Raw genomic sequence first — 17,282 nt, forward strand, 5'->3', positions numbered from 1 at the left:
TGAGTCTGTTAAAAATAGTTATCCGCCAATAAAAACCCTGATGTAGGGTATTGCACTAAAAAAAATATTTAAACTCTATATGACAGCGGTATTTGTGGCCTAAATTTCACAGTAACTTATGCACCTCTAATCCCAGATGTGCAGTATATCAGAGTTTTTTTTTAACCCCAGTAAGCAAAAGCCGTATTTGTGGCCTAAATTTCACAGTAACTTATGCACCTATAATCAAAGATGTGCAGTATATAAAACACTGTGTTTTTTCCACCCCGGTATGCGAAAGCCGTATTTCTGGCCTAAAATGAACAGTCCCTTATGCACCTATAATCCTAGATGTTGACTATATGAAACAGAGGTTTTTTTTTCACCCAGTATGCCAAAGCCGTATTTCTGGCCTAAATGTGACACTCACTTAAGCACCTATAATCACAGATGTTCACTATATGAAACAGAGTTGTTTTTTTTCACCCCAGTATGCCCCAGTATGAGAAAGCCGTATTTCTGGCCTAAATTGAACAGTCACTTATGCAGCGATAATCCTAGATGTGCACTATATGAAACAGAGTTTTTTTTCACCCAGTATGCCCCAGTATGCCCCAGTATGCCAAAGCCGTATTTGTGGCCTAAATTTCACAGTAACTTATGCACCTATAATCACAGATGTGCAGTATATAAAACACTGTGTTTTTTCCACTCCGGTATGCGAAAGCCGTATTTCTGGCCTAAAATGAACAGTCTCTTATGCACCTATAATCCTAGATGTGCAGTATATGAAACAGAGTTATTTTTTATCACCCAGTATGCCCCAGTATGAGAAAGCCGTATTTCTGGCCTAAATTTCACAGTCACTTATGCAGCGATAATCCTAGATGTGCACTATATGAAACAGAGTTTTTTTGTAACCCCAGTGTCTCAAAGCAGTATTTCTGGACTTGCAGACATGCAGATATCCTGTGCTGGTGCACTATCGTTGCATAAAATGGCTGCTGATTATGTATTGACTAACTGAAGGAAAAAAAGTTTGTTTTCAGTAGTAGTTGGCTCAGGGCAGGCTTAAAACAATTGTGCACTGCACCCACAAAACAAATTTGCTGTAGATCGCTGAGTAAAGAAGCAGTTCTTCATAAGATTCCTCCCTGATCTCTCCCTCACAGCGGCTGCAGCCTCTCCCTACACTAATCCGAGCAGAGTGACGGGCGGCGCTACGTAACTCCAGCTTAAATAGAGGCTGGGTCACATGCTGCAGTTGGCCAATCACAGCCATGCCAATAGTAGGCATGGCTGTGATGGCCTCTTGGGGCAAGTAGTATGACGCTTGTTGATTGCCTGCTTTTCAGCCTTTCAAAAAAGCGACATAGAAATTGCCAAACACCGAACCCGAACCCGAACTTTTACGTAAAAAAAACCTTTACAGTTCGGGTTCGCTCAACTCTAATTCTGTATTCAGAATGCTATTATTTTCCCTTATAACCATGTTATAAGGGAAAATAATAATGATCGGGTCTCCATCCCGATGGTCTCCAAGCAACCGTGCGTGAAAATCGCACCGCATCCGCACTTGCTTGTGGATGCTTGCGATTTTCACGCAGCCCCATTCACTTCTATGGGGCCTGCGTTGCATGGAAAACGCACAAAGAGGAGCATGACGCACAAGTGATGCGTGAAAATCACCGCTCATCTGCACAGCCCCATAGAAATGAATGGGTCCGGATTTAGTGCGGGTGCAATTGCTTCACCTCACGCATTGCACCCGCGCGGATATCTCGCCTGTGTGAAAGAGGCCTTAAGTGGGGAAAATTGGCTTCTACCTCACAGGGGTTTTTGCCTTCCTCTGGATCAACTTGCAGGATAACAGGCCGAACTGGATGGACAAATGTCTTTTTTCGGCCTTATATACTATGTTACTATGTTAATTGTGGACGCAAACAGTAGAATAAGGCTCCATTCACACGTCCGCAATTCTTTTCAGCATTTAGCGGAACGGAATTGCGGACCCATTCATTTCTATGTGGCCACACGATGTGCGGCCCGGATCTGGAAATGCGGATCCACACTTCCGGGTCCGCAATTCCACTCCCAAAAAAATAGAACATGTCCTGTTCTTGTCCGCAATTGCGGACAAGATTAGGCATTTTCTACTATAGTGCCGGCGATGTGCGGTCCGCAAAATACGGGACGAACATTGCCGGTGCCCGTGTTTTGTGGATCTGCAGATCCGTGGATCCGCAAAACACATACAGATGTGTGAATGGACCCTTAGACAGGTGTATCACCCCAATTTGTGAATCAAGGCCTAATAGAACTGCAGTCCGCAAAATGCATATGGTCTTGTGCATGAGGCCCTATGTATAGTTTAATCGCATTGAACCTAGATTTTACCACTTACTTGACCTGAATTCCATTTTCCTGCTCCTATGATGAAAATTAACTGGAGTGCTGCATCAATTATATGATGAATACCAACAGCGCCCGATGGACTTTGTTAACTGTAATGGGGGTCACTGGATTTCTGTTATGTTGTAATTTCACATATTAAAGGGGTTGTCCGAGTTATGAAAAAATAAATAAAATATAGCACTGAAAATCTAATAATTGCAGACAAGATTAGGCATTTTCTATTATAATGCATGCGATGTGCAGTCCGCAAATTGCGGAATGCACATTGCTGGTGTCCGTGTTTTACAGATCCGCAAACACCTACGGACGTGGACCCTTAATTTTATTTACCAGTATGTACCATGAAAAAATAGAGCTGCATTTTGATGGAATCTACAACAGAGCCTCCGACTCTTTTGCTCTTTTGGATCCACCAACAAAATGTGTGGAGGAGCCTAATGACTATTTGGATGGTCTTTGCTAATGAACATGAGGAAATGAGCCAGACTTTCCTGACTACTTACAAAAGCCATAATTATAATAAAAAATAAGTAATGATAAGGCTTTGTTCGCATCTGCCCCATTTTTTTCTGTTCCATTCTAGGAACAAAAAACAACAACAAAAAACTGGCAGAGCTGGATCCATCATATGGAGGAAATGATCAGCAGAACCATATTACCAATAATGGGGGTCCATTGAGTTTCCGTCAAAGTGCCTGGCATATTACCTAACACGATAGTGCAGGATGCTTCGCTATTTTTCCTTCTTTTTTGATGAAATCTGCATTGGAGGCTTCATTGTGACCAAGTCTATGTTCTGTAGACACGTCAAAAGCAACTTAGGCTCAGTTCATGTCACACAGATATAAGTGGCACCCCATGGAACCCACTGACCACATTATTTAGTAGCAGATAACTGTAGCATTGCATGCAGTGCTATGTTTTCTATTAGATATGATGGAATCTGTGATGAAGATTCCTCCACAGATGTATCAAAGCTTAATCTTTTTGATGGTTTCCCGGAAAGCATTTTTTCTGCACTGCACACAAGATGAGCAGCAAACAAAGTAATGGAGTGGAGAAGCTAATGTGTTCTCTTCTGCTGCTCAAGGGTACTACCTCTTGGTTTACTCTGATTTAAATACTATAGACATCAGGCCTCAGCCTACCCTTCTGTCCTCCTCTGAACTGTACATTATGTTGTGCCTCATTGTGTTCATTTATGTTCCTGTTTTCTGGCCATGACCTGCGACTGATAATTTCACTGTTATTTACGTGACCTCAGCTCACCTTTTGTGGTGAATCGGGTTAAACTCTTTACACTTCAGCTATTAGATTATCTGCTTTCTGTTTGACTTCTTATATCATGAATTATTTTTAAGTGAAAAGCAAAACTTTATGCAGTTATCTAAAATGGAAAAAAATTTCTAACAATTAGCAAAAGAAGGTATAAATATTAAAACATAAATTTTACTGACATATTAAAAATGGGAACCCCCACCCCCAACAATATTGTACGCACTAATAAATATACAGCAATAACCTAAAGTTTCTTTTTCTTCCTGGGATTACTGTGGTTTCTAACAGATATGCTCATGTAGTTGCTTACCTCATATACATATTGACCATGCTTCTTTTTTTTTTTTAAACATGGACTCTTCTGAACCGTTTTCACCATATAAACCAATCCCTCTGGGTTGTTTTCATCCTGTATGTAGCCCTGCCTGTTGCTGTATCCAACCAAACCCATGATGCACTTCTCCCTTCTCTGCCACACCTCCAGCACCCCCCCTAACAACACCCAGCTAGTTTATAGCTCCTCCCACCCAGCTAGTTACATAGACACTCCCGTATCATTGCCTCTAACAACGCCCAGCTAATTTATAGCTCCTCTCACCCACCTAGTTACATAGACACTCCCCTATCACTGCCCTGCCCATGGACATAACATCACAGGAAATAAGAAAGTGCTCCATGTGCAGTGACCAGGAACGGGTACGCTGACGCCACTTATGCAGTGGGTCAGGATATGGGTGGACAATAGTCTATAGTTTGTTTGTGACGCCAATTGCAGCGTGCGCAGGGTACTATCACAGGGCCCTCCCAAGGTGTTATAATGCACGTCCCAGGTTAGGAATGCCAGAGTGGTGTGATTACCTATAATGTCTCTGTATGGTGATGATAATGGTGTCAACTGTGTGTCCAACCTGGGTACGGCTGGACTCCTGGCTCACTTGCAATAAATTGAGTGTAGTGATAGTAGGAGTAATAGAGGAATTTTGCAGCAGAAATTGATGTCCAGACCTTTAGGTGAAATTCAAACTTGTCTTTACTGAAGATAACTTTCATCCAAGCAGAATACAGCTTTGGTCTTTGGTCCCAGCAGGTTTTGGCAATGGTTGGCTGGAATAAATCTTCTGCATTATAAATCTGGACCTTGCAGGATAGGACATCTGCTTAGTAGCTCTGAAACTGTGGCAGGAATTTGGCTTCTGCACTTCTCTATATCTTCTGCTTTGTGGGGACTGACTAGCTGAGGAGGAATATGGCTTCTCCTAGGTCTCTGGACTTTACTCACAGATAGGCTCACAGGGAATGCTTTCGTCCTGGAACTCTGGAGGTTGTCTGCTGTCTTGTCATCCAGCTGAGGCTGCAGGGCTCAGTCTGGGTATGTGATCAATGTCTCAGCCGAGACAAGATCCTGGCTTTCTTCCCTATATTAGGGTGCTCCTAACACACACACCCTACCCCTAGCAGGGGGTGGGCTACACTGAACCTAACTTCCTTCTCCACCCAAGGTGCAGGATGTGGGAATAGCCCACACCTCCACAGAGGGGGAGCTAAGCTGGAATGAACCATTCCAGCCTAGATATACTAAATTGTAGCTAACTCCTTACCAATCCTTTGTTGCTACCTGCTGGTGAACATGGAGAATTGCAAGGAATATTACATTTAACATAGTTTTAGATGCACAGTTGTGAAGACATGAGCAAAATCATATCAGATGACAAGGTAAAGGCTCTTAGAAGATAGTAGCGGGGTAACACAACTCTGTGGTGTTACATTCCCCCTTACTTTGATTTAAGCCGCCCTCGGCTTATGCTTAGGAGGGGAGGAACCATCTCTGGGGTACCCAAATAAATACAAAGTGCTGCATATAATACATATAAGACATACAAAGACAAACATGAAAACGGCTACCCTGAGGTTCCTGTCCGCATGAGTAGGGTCTCCTAAGTAACAGTTTCCCTCTCGGTAAACCCAGTGAACCAAAGGTCTGCACTCACTACTGACTGACTTTGAAGTATTGTCCACTGATACCAAAGAAAGCATGGGGGTGTTTTTACTCTGTAATCCCACCATTATGTAGTGAAATGCCCGCAAATGGAAGGGTGGCTTTATCCTGTATTCTCTTCCCTGCACCAAAGTCAAAATATAAGGCTTATAGCACGATCACTATGGTGACCATGGGTAGCTAAAATGGCTCTAAGGTTTGAGGCGCCATACCTTAGACATAGGTACAGAAGGGGAGGTATCAGCTTATCCATGCGCTTCTGGCAATGTCACAGGAGGAGGGTATAATAATCCCATGAAACTCCTGGAAGTCACCTCAGGATGGGAGCAATCGTGAACAAATAACAAACGGGAAGGAGGGGTCAAAAACTCCTCTACCCATTCCCGAAGCAGTGGGGTTACCCGTGTAGTTGCTGGACCTGCCGGGACTTACCACTTGGTCCTACCTTGGTACCTATGGGCATAAAACACCGGGTGTAGGCCATTAGTATTAAGCGTCCATATAGGCAGTCCATATAAAGGGGGGAGAGACAAGAGCTGTAAAGCAAGGCACACAGAAGTAAGGTGCTACATATTTGGCTAAGTGAAAAGGTTAGTGCAATTTCACAATAAGTGCATGAAGGTCACATTGCGGCACCTAGAAAGAATACACACAATGGGCATCTGAACGTTAACGTTGCTTAACCTGTAAACATAAATACAGAAATGTTATGCATTTATTAGTGCAATAATACGCTCAAATATGACTTGAGTCCTTTTTTTTTCCTTGAAGTGCTTGTTGTAGTATCCTCTGGAAACAGTAAAAGTCAATTGTAATCCACAGGAACAATAAAGTTAATTATAATCCAATAAGAGGTATAAAATGTCATATAAAAGCACATAAAATAGCAGCATAATAACCATAGTTCCATAAGGCTCTCAAGTAACCTGAGAAAGGGGATAAAACAATGTAAACTTGGATATAAAACAGTAGTTGATGATGGGGGGAGTCCTCACAAGAGTGGCCATCCAGCTGAGGCTGTACCTTCTGGCAACCGGAAACAACTAAGGCTACTTTCACACTTGCGGCAGTGTGATCCGGCGGGCAGTTCCGTCGTCGGAACTGCCCGCAGGATCCGCCGATTTGGATGGGACTGAAAGCATTTGTGAGACGGATCCGGATGCGGATCTATCTCACAAATGTATTGCAAGAACGGATCCGTCTGTCCGCTTGTCATGCGGACAGACGGATCCGTCTTGTATTGTTTTTCCCATTTTTACAGGTCTGCGCATGCGCAGGCCGGAAGGACGGATCCGGCATTCCGGTATTTTGAATACATTCCTATGGGGAAAAATGACGGATCCGGCATTCAGGCAAGTCTTCAGTTTTTTTCGCCGGAGATAAAACCGTAGCATGCTACGGTTTTATCTTTTGCCTGATCAGTCAAAACGACTGAACTGAAGACATCCTGATGCATCCTAAACGGAATGCTCTCCATTCAGAATGCATGGGGATAAAACTGATCAGTTCTTTTCCGGTATAGAGCCCCTGTGCCGGAAAAGAAAAACGCTAGTGTGAAAGTACCCTAAACTGGCCAACAGTCTCTCAGTCTTCAAGACCAGTCCACACTGTGGCTCCCATTAGTTCTTTTTATTTTAGTATGAGAAGGACATTTAGAGAAGGACGTGTAGGTCCTCCTCGCTGCTGGAGCTGCTGAAGCTCATCAGGGGGCACTCTTGCTTTTGGTAGCTCAACTGAGCAGCTGTAGTAGTGCGCCACTGCCCTATAGTGGTGCTCTTGGTATTTGGCTGAGCAGACAGCCTGGTGAATGCAGCTGTGACATGCTGCAAGCCGGGATCCCTAGCCGGTGCAGAGGCGGATAATACCTCCGGCTGAAGGGGTTCTGGCAGGCAAACTGAGGGTGCCTGTGGCAGCTTCCAGGGTAGAATATATGGCTGTACCCTGGGGTTGAAGGTCAGGATAGAGTTATTTATTTGGCCCAGCCGTAGTGTTGGGGTGCTGCCAGGTCAGGAATCAGTGGCTCTGGTTCAGGTTGGGCTTGTTCCCTGAACCGCATCCTGCCATCTGGGGTCTCCTGTAAGTAACTGACTCTCCCTGCAGAGCCTGGGTCCTCCTGTCAGGACTCTGGGGTTAAGGCAAGGGATAACGGTTTAGCGAGTAGAGTCACTCCTGTGGCAAAGGGGCCTTGAAGGGACAGCATTGGAGTGTATTCCACTTGATTGCCCACATACAGGCTGTGGCGGGCCTGCGGCAGGTAGGGGCGCTTAACGGAGCGGCGGCCCACAAATATCTCTGGTCCAGAGTAGTTGTCCTGAAGGAAGCCCATTCCTCGTTGTACGGAGAACCAGAGGACAGTCCCTGTCGTCTGGTGAGCTTAGGGTCGCCGGGCTGGAGGTCATCTAAGACTTGTTTAACCCATTCATCTATTATATTCCCATGGGGTCTTGGTGTGACCGGTTATCTCCAGGGGACTTCCAGGATAATGCCCTAGAGATGAGCGAATCGAAGCTGATGAAGTGGAATTCGTTTAGAATTTTAGGAAAAATTCAATTCGCAACAAATGCGAATTTCCTCGCGCTTCGTAGTAACAAATCGCAATTTTCCTAAAATGGCGGCTACACGTGTGAGGACTGAGGACATGGGGCAAGAAACTCTAGGAAGGCGGGATCACCCAGGTAGACATGCCTGCATGTAGCCAACAGCAGCCAGCCAGCCCTGTGATGTCACAGCCCTATAAATATGGCAGCCATTTTAAATTCTGCCATTTTCCAGCGTTCAGAGTACAGGGACAGACATGTGAAGGAGCTAGGGACAGTAAGTGGAAAAACGATTGTGGAAAAAAAAGACAGAAAAATTTATTTTATAAATCAATAAGTGCAGGGAAAGGATAGGAAGGAATCATTTCACTGCATCTTAGTGCAGGGAGAGACGTCAGAAGGCGCTCGGGACATTGATAGGAAGGTGATTTACAAGTGCAGGGAAAGATTATTTTGGGATCCAAATAGTCATTAGACAGCTGTGTCATTCCAGCTTTTTGTTATTGGGCTGCAAGTGTTATGTTGAAAAGCCTTTATACAGGGAGTGCAGAATTATTAGGCAAGTTGTATTTTTAGGATTAATTTTATTATTGAACAACAACCATGTTCTCAATGAACCCAAAAAACTCATTAATATCAAAGCTGAATATTTTTGGAAGTAGTTTTTAGTTTGTTTTTAGTTTTAGCTATTTTAGGGGGATATCTGTGTGTGCAGGTGACTATTACTGTGCATAATTATTAGGCAACTTAACAAAAAACAAATATATACCCATTTCAATTATTTATTTTTACCAGTGAAACCAATATAACATCTCAACATTCACAAATATACATTTCTGACATTCAAAAACAAAACAAAAACAAATCAGTGACCAATATAGCCACCTTTCTTTGCAAGGACACTCAAAAGCCTGCCATCCATGGATTCTGTCAGTGTTTTGATCTGTTCACCATCAACATTGCGTGCAGCAGCAACCACAGCCTCCCAGACACTGTTCAGAGAGGTGTACTGTTTTCCCTCCTTGTAAATCTCACATTTGATGATGGACCACAGGTTCTCAATGGGGTTCAGATCAGGTGAACAAGGAAGCCATGTCATTAGATTTTCTTCTTTCATACCCTTTCTTGCCAGCCACGCTGTGGAGTACTTGGACGCGTGTGATGGAGCATTGTCCTGCATGAAAATCATGTTTTTCTTGAAGGATGCAGACTTCTTCCTGTACCACTGCTTGAAGAAGGTGTCTTCCAGAAACTGGCAATAGGACTGGGAGTTGAGCTTGACTCCATCCTCAACCCGAAAAGGCCCCACAAGCTCATCTTTGATGATACCAGCCCAAACCAGTACTCCACCTCCACCTTGCTGGCGTCTGAGTCGGACTGGAGCTCTCTGCCCTTTACCAATCCAGCCACGGGCCCATCCATCTGGCCCATCAAGACTCACTCTCATTTCATCAGTCCATAAAACCTTAGAAAAATCAGTCTTGAGATATTTCTTGGCCCAGTCTTGACGTTTCAGCTTGTGTGTCTTGTTCAGTGGTGGTCGTCTTTCAGCCTTTCTTACCTTGGCCATGTCTCTGAGTATTGCACACCTTGTGCTTTTGGGCACTCCAGTGATGTTGCAGCTCTGAAATATGGCCAAACTGGTGGCAAGTGGCATCTTGGCAGCTGCACGCTTGACTTTTCTCAGTTCATGGGCAGTTATTTTGCGCCTTGGTTTTTCCACACGCTTCTTGCGACCCTGTTGACTATTTTGAATGAAACGCTTGATTGTTCGATGATCACGCTTCAGAAGCTTTGCAATTTTAAGAGTGCTGCATCCCTCTGCAAGATATCTCACTATTTTTGACTTTTCTGAGCCTGTCAAGTCCTTCTTTTGACCCATTTTGCCAAAGGAAAGGAAGTTGCCTAATAATTATGCACACCTAATATAGGGTGTTGATGTCATTAGACCACACCCCTTCTCATTACAGAGATGCACATCACCTAATATGCTTAATTGGTAGTAGGCTTTCGAGCCTATACAGCTTGGAGTAAGACAACATGCATAAAGAGGATGATGTGGTCAAAATACTCATTTGCCTAATAATTCAGCACGCAGTGTAGGCTTATATCTTAGTATCTTATTCAGTACGACAAGAAAATATATACGCATTTCACTTCTGCAGTTATTTCTGGTGAAAGTGTATAGGGGCGTATTTCAGTAAAAAAAGAAATATATATACGCACTGCACTGTTGCAGTTATTTCTGGTGAAAGCATATAGGGGCGTATTACAGTAAAAAAAAGAAAAATATATACGCACTGCCAGGGGCGTACATAGAAATCACTGGGTCCCATAGCAAAAATCTGAATTAGGCCCCTTAACCCCGCCCACTACCCACCATGGCCCCTCCCACTTCCTGACCTGGCTCCTTCCATGCCACACCCCCATTAAATACATTTATACATGACCTACAGAAACTGTTAGGGATAAACATTTTTATTTTATTATTAACCAACTTTGTTGCAGTAACGTATAAAATGTGCATGTATTTTAGTAGTAGTGTGGAGCCGGGGAGCAGTATACTTACCGTCCGTGCGGCTCCCGGGGCTCAGGGCACCCCACGCGCATGGATGACGTGTCGCATGGATCACGTCATCCATGCTCATGGGGCGCTCTGACGTCATTCTGGAGCGCCCCGGGAGCCGCACAGATGGTAAGTATACTGCTCCCCCGCTCCCCACTACTACTATGGCAGCCAAGACTTTAATAGCATCCTGGCTGCCATAGTAACACTTAACGCATTTTGAAGACGGATCCGTCTTCAAATGCTTTCAGTTCACTTGCGGTGTTACGGATCCGGCGGGCACCTCCGGCAAATGGAGTACACGCCGGATCCGGACAACGCAAGTGTGAAAGAGGCCTTACCCCAAACCCCTTTAACTCCTTGGAGGAAGAAAGCACACTGTCCTCTATGAGCCCCCCCCCCTCCTAATGCCCCCCCAAAAAATCTCAGGACACAGTGTGCTTTCTTCCTACTTCTCCCCCATGGGCATTTTGGGTCTCATAGAGGACAACAGGACTCACTGGAGTGGTGTGGGATTGAAGCATGTCCCACCACCCTGTCCTGGCTCTCCCCCTCCCTCCCTCCTCTCTCTTGCTGCCTGGCAGTGGCCTGTCAGGTCAAATCTGATTCTGACATTATCAAGAAGACAATAGACACACATCGACTCGATCATACTACCTAGAGTCGACTCTCTGCAGTGCTGACTGTCAGTCTGCTCTCTCTCTCTCTGTGCGGCGTCTCGACTCTCAGGCAGCCAGAGCCAGGCAGTGACACGGCAGCCTCAGGAAGGAGTCAGTCAGGACTCAGGACTGGACGGATGGTTCTTCAGGCCAGCCAGGCACACTGGCGAGATGGCCGACGGGCCGGCGAACCAATTCTCCCGCCTCAGGATCAGCAGGTCAGGAGGAGGTCAGCCGGTCAGGATCTGGTCAAACTTCGGCGCCTCAAAGGGGGGGGGGGGGGGGGGGCGCGATTGCGGAAGAATAGTTAGCAATAGCTCATATTTATAAGAGCAGCCGCACATAGCGCTATAGGCCCCCGCAATGAGTGGGCGGGGCCAAATAGTGTGGGCGGGGACTTCTCTGCGCTTCGGGCCCCCAGTGCCGCGGGCCCCATAGCAATGGCGTGGTCTGCCTCTATGGGCGGTACGCCACTGCGCACTGCAGTGTTGCAGTTACAGTCCTGATCAAAAGTTTAAGACCACTTGAAAAATGGCAAAAAAATCATATTTAGCATGGCTGGATCTTAACAAGGTTCCAAGTAGAGCTTCAACATGCAACAAGAAGAAATAGGAGTGAGACAAAACATTTTTTGAGCATTCAATTTAATGAAAACAATGAATAAACTGAAACAGGCTGTTTTTCAGCTGATCAAAAGTTTAGGACCACACCTCCAAAAAAAAACTAAACCCCCCCAAAACAGAAATCCAACTTCCAAACATGAACTCAGTAATGAGTAGCTCCGCCGTTATTGTTTATCACTTCCAAAATTAGGTTCAGCATGCTTGATGCAAGCGTTTCCATGAGGTGAGTGGGAACATTTCTCCAAGTGGTAAAGACGGCCGCACAAAGGCCATCTACTGTCTGGAACTGTTGTCCATTTTTGTAAACTTCCCTTGCCATCCATCCCCAAAGGTTCTCAATTGGATTTAGATCAGGGGAACATGCAGGATGGGCCAAAAGAGTGATGTTATTCTCCTGGAAGAAGTCCCTTGTCCTGCGGGCATTGTGTATTGTAGCGTTGTCCTGTTGAAAAACCCAGTCGTTACCACACAGACGAGGGCCCTCAGTCATGAGGAATGCTCTCTGCAACATCTGGACATAGCCAGCGGCCGTTTGACGCCCCTGCACTTCCTGAAGCTCCATTGTTCCACTGAAGGAAAAAGCACCCCAGACCATTATGGTGCCCCTCCACTGTGGCACGTAGAAAACATCTCATATTGGATCTGCTTGTCATGCCAGTAACGTTGGAAACCATCAGGACCATCAAGGTTTAATTTTTTTCTCATCAGAGAATAAAACTTTCTTCCACCTTTGAATGTCCCATGTTTGGTGCTCTCTTGCAAAGTCCAAACGAGCAGTTCTGTGGCGTTCAAGGAGACGAAGTCTTTGAAGACGTTTTTTGTTTTTGAAGCCCTTCAGTCTCAGATGCCGTCTGATGGTTATGTAAGGGCCTTAATTTGGGTCGAGGATCGTCCAGTGTCTTGACGGACAGCCAATTGGATCATCCGACTCAGTGCTGATGAAATTTTTTTGGGTCTTCCAATTGACTTTTTTGTTCCATAACCCTCAGGATCATTTAAGAAATTCCAAATGACTGTCTTACTGTGACCCACCTTAGCAGCGATGGCGCGCTGTGAGAGACCCTGCTTATGCAGTTCAACAACCCGACCACGTTCAAAAAGGGAGAGTTTTTTTGCCTTTGCCATTACAACGTGTGACTACTGACAGAAAATGACAATGAATCCACATCTTTGCACAGATTTGGCCTTTTAAAGGCATGTGGTCCTAAACTTTTGATCAGCTGAAAAACAGCTTGTTTCAGTTTAATCGTTATTTTCAATTAATTGAAGGCTCAAAAAAAGTTTTGTCTCACTCTCATTTCTTCTTGTTGCATGTTGAAGCTCTACTTGGAACCTTGTTAAGATCCAACAATGTAAAATAAGATTTTTTGCCATTTTTCAAGTGGTCTTAAACGTTTGATCAGGACTGTATTTCTGTTGAAAGCGTATAGGGGCATATTTCAGTAAAAAAAGAAAAATATATACACACTTTGCAGTTATTTCTGTTGAAAGCGTATAGGGGCGTATTACAGTAAAAAAAGAAAAATATATTCTCAGTTCACTGCTGCAGTTATTTCTGGTGAAAGCATATAGGCTCGTATTTCAGTACTTCAAGATATATATATATATATGCACTTCAATCAGATTCATAATTTTTTTTCTGGTCAAAGCGTATAGTGGCCTATTTCCTTCCAACAAGAAATATATATTCTCAGTTCACTGCTGCAGTTATTTCTGGTGAAAGTGTATAGGCGTCATCAACCTTTTGCGCTCGAACATTTGGGCCATGGAAGCCTGCCTTCTGCCAGATGAACGCGACGACGGCATGGTGGAAGGTGGAGTGGAGGACAAATGGGAGGAGAGAGGAGAAGGAGAAGAGGCAGGACGTGGAGCGCTGGAAAAGTTGCTTTATGGGTTCTGACAGCGTTGCTCCCACTGGGCTCGGTGATGGGAGGCCAGGTGCCTTCTTATGGCGGTCATCTTATGCGTTAATAGCACAGGCTGCAGGTGGCAAAACTATTGTCAGCAGCTGACACATTAAAAAAAGCCCACACTGCGGAGCCATGTGCTGGCGTCCTGGGAGCGCCAGAAGTGACCGTGCATGGTGGATGGCTCACTCCAGATACATTTGCAGTCTGATTTTTGCCTACTGTGCCCTGCGAGCTCTGCCTACTTCTCCTCCCTCTCTGCTGCTTCATCTCTCCCTCTGAACTCCCCTCCTCTTCCTCTCTTGTGGGCACCCACGTGACGTCCATCGACACGTCATCATCCTCACCTTCACCACCAGTGACATTTGAGATCTCGGAGTAGGCAGCAACAGCGGGGACCTCCCTCCTTGGGCTGACCTGGGTACTGTCGTTAGACCGCTGGGCGGCGGCCATTGCTACCTCCTCCTCCTCATCCGATGTCAAGAATGGCTGCGCATTGGTAAGGTCTGGGAATGGATGGGAAAATAATTCCTCTGACTCGAGTGGAGGGGCTATGGTGGTGGTGGTGGTGTATTTGAGGGTACACACAGCAGTGAGGAGGGTGCAGATACAGAGGATGAAGAGGGTGCAGCAGCGGAAGGCTGAGTGAGCAACTCAACCAACTCTGGTGCGCCCTTTGAAGTAATCGCAGGCGCCTTCTCCAACTTCCCACTTAGGCTCCGGCCTGGTGCACCTGCCCGACCCCTACCACTCCTGCAGAATGGCCTGCTTCTTCCTCTGCCTGTCATTTTCAAAACGTCGAAGCAGGTATATCAAGCCCCTTAATCAGTATTTTGTGGAAGCAGGTATATATCAAACCCCTTAATCAGCATTTTGTGGAAACAGGTATATCGCACCTCTCAATCAATATTTGGTGGAAACAGGTATATCGAGCCCCTAATCAGTATATTGTGGAAGCAGGTATATCGCAGGCCTCAATCAATATTTGGTGAAAGCAGGTATATCAAACCCCTTAATCAATATTTTGTGGAAGCAGGTATATCCAACCCCTTAATCAGTATTTTGTGGAAGCAGGTATATCGCAGGCCTCAATTAATATTTTGTGGAAGCAGGTATATCGAACCCCTTAATCAGTACTTTGTGGAAGCAGGTATATCGCAGGCCTCAATCAATATTTGGTGGAAACAGGTATATCGCAGGCCTCAATTAATATTTTGTGGAAGCAGGTATATCGAACCCCTTAATCAGTATTTTGTGGAAGCAGGTATATCGCAAGCCTCAATCAATATTTGGTGGAAACAGGTATATCGGAAACAGGTATATCGAACCCCTTAATCAGTATTTTGTGGAAACATGTATATCGCAGGCCTCAATCAATATTTGGTGGAAGCAGGTATATCAAACCTCTTAATCAGTATTTTGTGGAAGCAGGTATATCGCAGTCCTCAATCAATATTTGGTGGAAACAGGTATATCAAACCCTTTAAACAGTATATTGTGGAAGCAGGTATATCGCAGGCCTCAATCAATATTTGGTGGAAACGGGTATTTCGAAACCCTTAATCAGTATATTGTGGAAGCAGGTATATCGCAGGCCTCAATCAATATTTGGTGGAAACAGGTATATCGAACCCCTTAATCAGTATTTTGTGGAAGCAGGTATATCGCAGGCCTCAATCAATATTTGGTGGAAACAGGTATATCGAACCCCTTAATCAGTATTTTGTGGAAGCAGGTATATCGCAGGCCTCAATCAATATTTGGTGGAAGCAGGTATATCAAACCCCTTAATCAGCATTTGTGGAAGCAGGTTGTCACGGCTGTGTCATGGTCTGTTATTGTGGACCATGACACTTTTGCCATGCATGCTTGTTGCCGGTGGCAACATGTTGTTTTGCATGTTTTTACACTTCCCCTTTAAGTTGTGTGTCCCTTCCCTTTCTGGTGGGCACGGGGTTAAGGTGTGTTTGTTAGGCTTGGTGGGTGTGACCTCAGGCCTCTTTATGTACTCACCTAAAGAATTATTAGTAACACCTGTTCTATTTCTCATTAATGCAATTATCTAGTCAACCAATCACATGGCAGTTGCTTCAATGATTTAGGGGTGTGGTCCTGGTCAAGACAATCTCCTGAACTCCAAACTGAATGTCAGAATGGGAAAGAAAGGTGATTTAAGCAATTTTGATCGTGGCATGGTTGTTGGTACCAGACGGGCCGGTCTGAGTATTTCACAATCTGCTCAGTTACTGGGATTTTCACGCACAACCATTTCTAGGGTTTACAAAGAATGGTGTGAAAAGGGAAAAACATCCAGTATGCGTCAGTCCTGTGGGCAAAAAATGACTTGTGGATGCTAGAGGTCAGAGGAGAATGGGCCAACTGATTCAAACTGATAGAAGAGCAACGTTGACTGAAATAACCACTCGTTACAACCGAGGTATGCAGCAAAGCATTTGTGAAGCCACAACACGCACAACCTTGAGGCGGATGGGCTACAACAGCAGAAGACCCCACCGGGTACCACTCATCTCCACTACAAATAGGAAAAAGAGGCTACAATTTGCACGAGCTCACCAAAATTGGACTGTTGAAGACTGGAAAAATGTTGCCTGGTCTGATGAGTCTCGATTTCTGTTGAGACATTCAAATGGTAGAGTCCGAATTTGGCGTAAACAGAATGAGAACATGTATCCATCATGCCTTGTTGCCACTGTGCAGGCTGGTGGTGGTGGTGTAATTGTGTGGGGGATGTTTTCTGGGCACACTTTAGGCCCCTTAGTGCCAATTGGGCATCGTTTAAATGCCACGGGCTACCTGAGCATTGTTTCTGACCATGTCCATCCCTTCATGACCATTATGTACCCATCCTCTGATGGCTACTTCCAGCAGGATAATGCACCATGTCACAAAGCTCAAATCATTTCAAATTGGTTTCTTGAACATGACAATGAGTTCACTGTACTAAAATGGCCCCCACAGTCACCAGATCTCAACCCAATAGAGCATCTTTGGGATGTGGTGGAACGGGAGCTTCGTGCCCTGGATGTGCATCCCTCAAATCTCCATCAACTGCAAGATGCTATCCTATCAATATGGGCCAACATTTCTAAAGAATGCTATCAGCACCTTGTTGAATCAATGCCACGTAGAATTAAGGCAGTTCTGAAGGCAAAAGGGGGTCCAACAACGTATTAGTATGGTGTTCCTAATAATTCTTTAGGTGAGTGTATGTTGGTGTGGTGGAGACTGAGGTCAGTTTGATTTTGTTGTCAGTCTGTGTTGGAGCTCTGCTCCCTGGCTGAATGTCTTGGTCTGTGTGAGC

At 45.0% G+C, this 17,282-nt stretch overlaps 1 long non-coding RNA gene across 1 annotated transcript; it reads right to left on the minus strand.

Moving 5' to 3' along the window:
- Positions 1-4,024: 4,024 nt before the first annotated feature.
- Positions 4,025-4,305, minus strand: LOC121008585. Its single transcript, XR_005780604.1, has 2 exons — positions 4,275-4,305; positions 4,025-4,189 (listed from the first exon to the last, which is right to left on the minus strand). It is a non-coding gene; the product is annotated as an uncharacterized LOC121008585 (long non-coding RNA).
- Between the last annotated feature and the right edge of the window lie 12,977 nt (positions 4,306-17,282).

The sequence above is a fragment of the Bufo bufo genome, chromosome 7 (assembly GCF_905171765.1).
Source record: "Bufo bufo chromosome 7, aBufBuf1.1, whole genome shotgun sequence".
NCBI lineage: Eukaryota > Metazoa > Chordata > Amphibia > Anura > Bufonidae > Bufo > Bufo bufo.